At 39.9% G+C, this 9,731-nt stretch overlaps 1 protein-coding gene across 1 annotated transcript in view; it reads right to left on the bottom strand.

Annotated features, from left to right (window-relative positions):
* Positions 1-560: 560 nt before the first annotated feature.
* LOC126955253 (cytochrome c oxidase subunit 7B2, mitochondrial) overlaps positions 561-9,731 on the bottom strand; it is a 184,356-nt gene continuing 175,185 nt past the window's right edge. Inside the window, exon 3 of the transcript XR_007725854.1 lies at positions 561-581. The gene's annotated coding sequence lies outside the window, so the exon portion shown is untranslated. The remainder of the gene's footprint in view (positions 582-9,731) is intronic.

Below are 9,731 nucleotides of genomic sequence, written 5' to 3'. Positions count from 1 at the left end.
ATGAAAGATTTTATGATGTTACACACGTATGCACTTTTCTGCATTTGTAATAAATGAGGAACTATCATGAGACTTGAATAATTTCCCAAATTAGCAGACACTCATTTAAAAGGGGTTTTAATGAAACATGTTTTAGCAATGATTACTGATAATTGGCTTGCAATCTCCACTTCATTTTCCTTACATCACATTTTTGAAGATGTCACACAGTGCATTTGTTAAGTCAGTAAAGGACATGAGTAAAATTCCATGGCAGAGATATATCTCTTTATCCATTGGTCACACCTGAGACCAACATCCATATGGTGTTTTGGATAGATCTTACTATTAGTGATGAAGCTGTGAACCAGTAAATACTGGACCTTACATTCAAATCCCATTAAAACAGCTGCACATAAACTGTACTGATCAAACACACAGCCTCATATTGGCCTTGTTCACCAGTCAAATTCTTTTACTTACCAATTCTCCCAATAGTTGGCATGGAGATACACTATCTATCCACTTACCATCATCACTTAGGATGAGATCAAGGTTGTCTGGTTGGAGGAAGTATGTGAAATTTCCAACAGAGCAGTAGACTACAAGGCAAGAGGGGTAGATTATATTTCTATCTCTATTTTTAAGTGACTTCCTTGTCACTTAACCAACCCATGGCTAATAATAGGTAAAAATCTATTCAACAGGGTAAATGACCAGCTTACGGACTTTACAGGATTGCCGCATATTTCAAATGGGAAAAAAATTAATCCTTTAACAACTGTCACGGCACATTGATATGGCAAATTCTAAGTTTTCTCTCTACACTTATTATTCACACTTATCCACAGTGCAGTGGCAAAACACAGCCCTAATAACACGGTTTTTCCAAATAAAGGAAGAACACAGGTCAAAATGAAGCTTTCAGTAACTGTCAAGTAACATTTTTCTCATAATAATAATACATAATAATGTAATTTCTACGAAGAGTGTGAAGCAATATAACATTGACGTGGCTGGTAATTTGAAAAACTTGTACAAAACTTAGTTTTCAGATACATAGAGTACAGCAATCTGGCTTGCTTTTTTAAATTTTTTTTTTATTATACATAAGTTCTAGGGTACATGTGCACAGCATGCAGGTTTGTTACATATGTATATGTGTGCCATGTTGGTTTGCTGCACCCATTAACTCGTAATTTACATTAGGTATTTCTCCTCATGCTATCCCTCCCCAATCCCCCCTCTCCGCGACAGGCCCCATTGTGTGATTGTCCCCATCCTGTGTCCAAGTGTTCTCATTGTTCAACTCCCACCTGTGAGTGAAAACATGCGGTGTTTGTTTTTCAGTCTTTGCAATACTTTGCTCAGAATGATGGTCTCCAGCTTCATTCATGTCCCCTGACAAAAGACATGAAATCACCCTTTTTTATGGCTGCATAGTATTCCATTGTGTATATATGGCACATTTTCTTAATTCAGTCTATCATTGATGGACCTTTGTGTTGGTTCCCAGTCTATGCTATTGTGAATAGTGCCGCAATAAACATATGTGTGCATGTGTCTTTATAGTAGCACGATTTATAATCCTTTACCCAGTAATGGGATTGCTGGGTCAAATGGTATTTCTGGTCTTAGATCCTTGAGGAATCGCCACACTGTCTTCCAAAACGGTTGAACTAGTTTACACTCCCACCAACAGTGTAAAAGTGTTCCTATTTCTCCACATCCTCTCCAGCACCTGTTTCCTGACTTTTAAATGATCGCCATTCTAACTGGTGTGAGATGGTATCTCACTGTGGTTTTGATTTGCACTTCTCTGATGGCTAGCTTTGATGAGCATTTTTTCATGTGTCTGTTGGCTACATAAATGTCTTCTTTGGAAAAGTGTCTGTTCATATCATTTGCCCACTTTTTGATGGGGTTGTTTGATTTTTTTCTTGTAAATTTGTTTGAGTTCTTTGTAGGTTCTGGATATTAGCCCTTTGTCAGATGGGTAGACTGCAAAAATTTTCTCCCGTTCTGTAGGTTGCCTGTTCACTCTGATGATAGTTTCTTTTGCTGTGCAGAAGCTTTTTAGTTTAATTAGATCCCATTTGTCTATTTTCGCTTTTGTTGCCATTGCTTTTGGTGTTTTAGTCATGAAGTCCTTGTCCATGCCTATGTCCTGAATGGTATTGCCTAGGTTTTCTTCTAGGGTTTTTATGGCTTTAGGTCTAACATTTAAGTCTTTAATCCATCTTGAATTAAGTTTTGTATAAGGTGTAAAGAAGGGATCCAGTTTCAGCTTTCTACATATGGCTAGCCAATTTTCCCAGCACCATTTATTAAATAGGGAATCCTTTCCCCATTTCTTGTCTTTGTCAGATTTGTCAAAGATCAGATGGTTGTAGATGTGTGGCATTATTTCTGAGGGTTCTGTTTTGTTCCACTGGTCTATATCTCTGTTTTGGTAACAGTACCATGATGTTTTCTTTACTATAGCCTTGCAGTATAGTTTTGAAGTCAGGTAGCCTGATGCCTCCAGCTTTGTTCTTTTGGCTTAGGATTGTCTTGGCATTGTGGGCTCTTTTTTGGTTCCATACGAACTTTAAAGCAGTTTTTTCCAATTCTGTGAAGAAAGACATTGGTAGTTTGATGGGGATGGCACTGAATCTATAAATTACCTTGGGCAGTGTGGCCATTTTCATGATATTGATTCTTCCTATCCATGAGCATGGAATGTTCTTCCATTTGTTTGTGTCCCTTTTTATTTTGTTGAGCAGTGGTTTGTTGGCCTCGTTGAAGAGGTCCTTCACATCCCTTGTAAGTTGGATTCCTAGGTATTTTATTCTCTTTGTAGCAACTGTGAATGAGAGTTCACTCATGATTTGCCTCTCTGTTTGCCTGTTATTGGTGTATAAGTATGCTTGTGATTTTTGCACATTAATTTTGTATCCTGTGACTTTGCTGAAGTTGCTTATCAGCTTAAGGAGATTTGGGGCTGAGACAATGGGGTTTTCTAAACATACAATCATGTCACCTGCAAACAGGGACAATCTGATTTCCTCTTTTCCTAACTGAATACCCTTTATTTCTTTCTCTTGCCTGATTGCCCTGGCAAGAACTTCAACACTATGTTGAATAGGAGCGGTGAGAGAGGGCATCCCTGTCTTGTGCCAGTGTTCAAAGGGAATGCTTCCAGTTTTTGCCCATTCAGTATGATATTGGCTGTGGGTTTGTCATAAATACCTCTTATTATTTTGAGATACGTTCCATCAATACCTAGTTTATTGGGAGTTTTTAGCATGAAGAGCTGTCAAATTTTGTCAAAGGCCTTTTCTGCATGTATTGAGATAACCATGTGGTTTTTGTCTTTGGCTCTGTTTATGTGGTAGATTGCGTTTATTGGTTTGCATATGTTGAACCAGCCTTGCATCCCAGAGATGAAGCCAACGTGATCTTGGTGGATAAGCTTTTTGATGTTCTGCTGGATTTGGTTTGCCAGTATTTTATTGACGATTTTCACATCAATGTTCATCAGGGATATTGGTCTATAATTCTCTTTTTTTTCTTGTGTCTCCACCAGGCTTTGGTATTAGGATGATGCTGGCCTCATAAAATGAATTACGGATGATTCCCTCTTTTTCTATTGATAGGAATATTTTCAGAAGGAATGATACAAGGTCCTCTTTGTACCTCTGGCATAATTTGACTGTCAATCCATCTGGTCCTGGACATCTTTTGGTTGGTAGGCTATTAATTATTGCCTCAATTTCAGAGCCTGTTATTGGTCTATTCAGCAATTCAACTTCTTCCTGATTTAGTCTTGGGAGGGTCTATGTGTCCAGGAATTTATCCATTTCTTCTAGATATTCTAGTTCATTTGCATAGAGATGTTTATAGTATTCTCTCATGGTAATTGGTATTTCTGTGGGATTGGTGATGATATCCCCTTTATAATTTTTTATTGCATCTACTTGATTCTTCTCTCTTTTCTTCATTAGCCTTGCTAGTGGTTTATCAATTTTGTTGATCTTCTCAAAAAACCAGCTCACACACTGCTTTAAATATGTCCCAGAGATTCTGGTACACTTTGTCTTTGTTCTCATTGGTTTCAAACAACATCTTTATTTCTGTCCTAATTTTGTTATCTACCCAGTAGTCATTCAGGAGCAGGTTATTCAGTTTCCATGTAGTTGTGTGGTTCGAGTGAGTTTCTTAATCCTGATTTCTAATTTGATTGCATTGTGATCTGAGAGCAGTTTGTTGTGATTTCTATTCTTTTATATTTGATGAGGAGTGCTTTATTTCCAACTATGTGGTCAATCTTGGAATAAGTGTGATGTGGTGCTGAGAAGAATGTATATTCTGTTGATTTGGGGTGGAGAGTTCTGTAGATGTCTATTAGGTCTGCTTGGTGCAGAACTGAGTTCAATTCCTGGATATTCTTGTTAACCTTCTGTCTCATTGATCTATCTAATACTGACAGTGGGGTGTTAAAGACTCCCATTTTTAAATTTTTGCAATCTACTCATCTGACAAAGGGCTAAAATCCAGAACCTGAGAAGAACTCAAACAAATTTACAAGAAAAACAACCCCATCAAAAAGTGGGCAAAGGATATGAACAGACACTTCTCAAAAGAAGACATTTATGCAGCCAACAGACACATGAAAATATGCTTGTCTTCACTAGCCATCATGGAAATGCAAATCAAAACCACAATGAGATACCTTGTCACACCAGGTAGACTGGCGATCATTAAAAATCAGGAAACAACAGGTGCTGGAGAGGATGTGGAGAAATAGGAACAGTTTTATACTGTTGGTGGGACTGTAAACTAGTTCAAACATTGTGGAAGACAGTGTGGCAATTCCTCAAGGATCTAGAACTAGAAATCCCATTTGACCCAGCCATCCCATTACTGGGGATATATCCGAAGGATTATAAATCATGCTGCCATAAAGACACATGCACACGTATGTTTACTGCAGCACTATTCACAATAGCAAATACATGGAACCAACCCAAGTGTCCATCAATGATAGACTGGATTAAGAAAATGTGGCACATATACACCATGGAATACTATGCAGCCATAAAAAAGGTTGAGTTCATGACCTTTGTAGGGACATGGATGCAGTTGGAAACCATCGTTCTCAGCAAACTATCACAAGAACAGAAAACCAAACACCGCATTTTCTCACTCATAGGTGGTAATTGAACAATGAGAACACTTGGACACAGAAAGGGGAACATCACACACCAGGGCCTGTTGTGAGGTAGGGGGAGGGAGGAGGGATAGCATTAGGAGATATACCTAATATAAATGACAAGTTAATGTGTGCAGCACACCAACATGGCACATGTATACATATGTAACAAACCTGCACATTGTGCACATGTACCCTAGAACATAAAGTATAATAAAAAAATAAAATTAAAAAAATAAAGTCTCCTTTTTTTTTTTTTTTTTTTTTTTTTGAGATGGAGTCTCATTCTGTCGCCCAGGCTGAGTGTAGTGGCACGATCTCGGCTCACTGCAAGCTCCACCTACCGGGTTCACGCCATTCTCCTGCCTCAGCCTCCTGAGTAGCTGGGACTACAGGTGCCTGCCACCATGCCCGGCTAATTCTTTTTTTTGTGTGTGTGTTTTTAGTAAAGACAGTGTTTCACCATTTTAGCCAAGATGGTCTCAAACTCCTGACCTCGTGATCTACCTGCCTCGGCCTTCCAAAGTGCTGGGATTACAGGCTTGAGCCACTGCGCCCTGCTGAAGTCTCTCATTATTATTGTGTGGGAATCTAAGTCTCTTGTAGGTCTCTAAGGACTTGCTTTATGAATCTGAGTGCTCCTGTATTGGGTGCATATATATTTAGGATAGTTAGCTCTTCTTGTTGAACTGATCCCTTTGCCATTATGTAATGGCCTTGTCTCTTTTGATCTTTGTTGGTTTAAAGTCTGTTTTATCAGAGACTAGGATTGCAGACTAGGATTGCAACCCCTGCTATCTTTTGCTTTCCATTTGCTTGGTAGCTCTTCCTCCATCCCTTTATTTTGAGCCTATGTGTGTACCTGTACATGAGATGGGTCTCCTGAATACAGCACACTGATGGGTCTTGACTCTTTATCCAATTTGCCAATTTGTGTCTTTTAATTGGGGCATTTTGGCCATTTACATTAAGGGTAATATTGTTATGTGTGAATTTTATCCTGTCATTATGATGTTAGCTGGTTATTTTTGCCCATTAGTTGACGCAGTTTCTTCCTAGCATTGACGGTCTTTACAATTTGGCATGTTTTTGCAGTGGCTGGTTGCCCATTCAGTATGATGTTGGCTGTGGGTTTGTCACAGATAGCTCTCATTATTCCTTTCCATGTTTAGTGCTTCCTTCAGGAGCTCTTGTAAGGCAGGCCTGCTGGTAATAAAATCTCTCACTATTTGCTTGTCTGTAAAGGATTTTATTTCTCCTTCACTTATGAAGGTTAATTTGGCTGGGTATGAAATTCTGGGTTGAAAATTCTTTTCTTTAAGAATGCTGAATATTGGACCCCACTCTCTTCTGGCTTGTAGAGTTTCTGCTGAGAGATCCACTGTTAGTCTGATGAGCTTCCCTTTGTGGGTAACCTGACCTTTCTCTCTGTCTGCACTTAATTAACATTTTTTCCTTCATTTCAACCTTGGTGAATCTGACAATTATGCGTCTTGGAGTTGCTCTTCTCGAGCAGTATCTTTGTGGTGTTATTTCCTGAATTTGAATGTTAGCCTGCCTTGCTAGGTTGGGGAAGTTCTGGATAATATCCTGAAGAGTGTTTTCCAGCTTGGTTCCATTCTCCCCATCACTTTCAGGTACACCAATCAAATGCAGATTTGGTCTTTTCACATAGTCCCATATTTCTTGGAGGCTTTATTTCTTTTTACTCTTTTTTCTCTAAACTTCTCTTGTCACTTCATTTAATTAATTTGATTTTCAATCACTAATATCCTTTCTTCCACTTGATCAAATTGGCTACTGAAGCTTGTGCATGCATCATGTAGTTCTCGTGCCATTGTTTTCAGCTCCATCAGGTCATTTAAGGTCTTCTCTACGCTGTTTATTCTAGTTAGCCATTCATCTCATCTTTTTTCAAAGTTTTTAGCTTCCTCACAATGGGTTCAAACATCCTCCTTTAGCTCACAGAAGTTTGTTATTACTGACCTTCTGAAGCCTACTCTGTCAACTCGTCAAAGTCATTCTCCATCCAGCTTTGTTCTGTTGCTGGCGAGCAGCTTCCTGGGTGAGGCGATGCCCCACCCTGCTTTGGCTCACCCTCCGTGGGTTGCACCCACTGTCCAACCAGTCCCAGTGAGATGACCCAGGTACCTCATTTGGAAATGCAGACATCAGCCAGCTTCTGCATCGATCATGCTCAGAGCTGCAGACCAGAGCTGTTCCTATTCAGCCATCTTGGAAAGGACCCCACATTTTTTATATTTTTTTATGTTTTACATATGGCCTGAATAAAATTTCCAGTGAGAAAGGTTAGAAACAGTAAAAAAATTGGCTAGACACGGTGGCCCATGCCTATAATCCCAGCACTTTGGGAGGCTGAGGAGGGAGGATCACCTGAAGTCAAGAGATCGAGACCATCCTAACCAACATGGTGAAACCCATCTCTACTAAAAATACAAAAAATTAGCAGAGTGTGGTGCCATATGCCTGTAATCCCAGCTACTCAGGAGGCTGAGGCAGGAGAATTGCTTGAACCCAGGAGGCGGAGGTTGTGGTGAGCCGTGATTGTGCCACTGCACTCCAGCCTGGGTGACAGAGTGAGACTCTCAAAAAAAAAAAAAAAAAAAAAAAGAAAAAGAAAAGAAACAGTAGATAAAATCAACGTCTGAGTTTGATTATAAGAAATCTGTGGCCAAAAATTTAGATGTAATCATAATTTTAAGCATATATATGCTCCTGAAATAATTTTAATCCTAAAAATACAGATGTGTAGGCCATGTGTGGTGACTCACACCTGTAATCCCAGCACTTTGGGAGGCTGAGGTGGGTGGATTACTTGAGGTCAGGAGTTTGAGACCAGTGTGGCCAAAATGGTAAAACCCCATCTCTACTAAAATTTCAAAAATTAACCAGACATGATGGTGCACGCCTGTAATCCCAGTTACTTGGGAGGCTGAGGCATGAGAATCCCTTGAACCCGGGAGGCAGAAGTTGCAGTGATCCGAGATCGTGACAGTGTACTCCAGCCTGGACAATAGAGTGAGACTGTGTGTCAAAAAAAAAAAAAACAAAAAAACAAAAAAACGATGCCTATGTATACATGTATATCTATTCCTATCTATCTATAAAGACAGATATATAGATACATACACATGCACATTCTCTCTCTCTCTCTCTTCCCCAGACATGAACTTACATATATACATATATAAACTCAAAGAGGTAGACTTTAATCCTAATTTCAAATCAGAAAATATTCAAAATAAATTTAAGAAATAAATTATCATTTAAAAATGCTGGCTATGGCCAGGCTTCGTGGCTCATGCCTGTAATCCTAGTACTTTGGGAGGCCAAGGAGGGCAGACTGCCTGAGCTCAGGAGTTTGGGACCACCCTGGGCAACAGGGTGAAACCCTGTCTCTACTAAAAATACAAAAAATTAACCAGGCATGGTAGTACATGCCTGTAGTCCCAGCAACTAGGGAGGCCGAGGCATGAGAATCACTTGAACCAAGTGAGCCAAGATCGCACCACTGCACTCTAGCCTGGGCCTCACAGCGAGACTCTGTTTCAAAACAAAAACCAGGCTGGGTGCGGTGGCTCACACCTGTAATCCCAACACTTTGGGAGGCCGAGGTGGGTGGATCACCGGAGGTCAGGAGTTCGAGACCAGCCTGGTTAACATGGCAAAACCCTGTCTCTACTAAAAATACAAAAATTAGCTGGGTGTGGTGTTGCGTGCCTGTAACCCCAGCTACTTGGGAGGCTGAGGCTGGAGAATCACTTGAACCCAGGAGGCAAATGTTGCAGTTAGCTGAGATTCCGTCTCAAAAAACAAACAAACCACAACAACAAAAAAACCAACCAAAAAGCTCATTACATTCCATATGCATTTTATATCCCCATTTGCAGGCTGATGCACTCTCTTGATCTTATTGACTTCCATAATTTTTACAACAATCTACAATGACTTCCTGTCTTTTCTAGCTCCAGTTGAATCCTTCTTCAGAACTTGCCACTTATATATATGAAGAAAGACTGGCAAACAGTGTAACTTGCTCGTAAAAGAACAGATTCTAAAGCCAGAGAGATCTGGGCTTGAGTCCTGGCTCCATTCTTTGTAAGCTGTATGTCTGAGAAAGTTTCATCTCCCTTTGAATCTAAAGTTTACAAGTAGGACTTCTTATTATGAGCTGTCCAAAGAAGAAAAAATTCAAGTCTGGTTCTGCAAGATATGCTAACCATACCTGAAAGTAGACAGCTTCAGCCATGTAATTTAACTCCATTTTGGCCCTATAGGAAAACGGAAATTTTCCTGGTGGGCAGTGCATTAAATAATGCACATGGTTGTTCATTTTGCCTGGAGGGAGAGATGGCCAAAGATACAATTCTACACTGAGTCATGGGTTCCAGCCAGTGGCTTGACAGGATGGTTGGGAAATTAGGAAAGGCACTATTGCAAAATGTGTGAAAAGAAGTCTGGGAATAGATTTTGTGAACAGACTTCTCCAAATGGGCACAGAGAGGAAGATACTCATGTTGCATATGAATGCTCACCA

Source organism: Macaca thibetana, chromosome 5, assembly GCF_024542745.1.
Source record: "Macaca thibetana thibetana isolate TM-01 chromosome 5, ASM2454274v1, whole genome shotgun sequence".
NCBI classification, from domain to species: domain Eukaryota; kingdom Metazoa; phylum Chordata; class Mammalia; order Primates; family Cercopithecidae; genus Macaca; species Macaca thibetana.
Note: the sequence above shows the minus strand (reverse complement) of the source record. Positions and strands in the feature narration are given on the sequence as shown.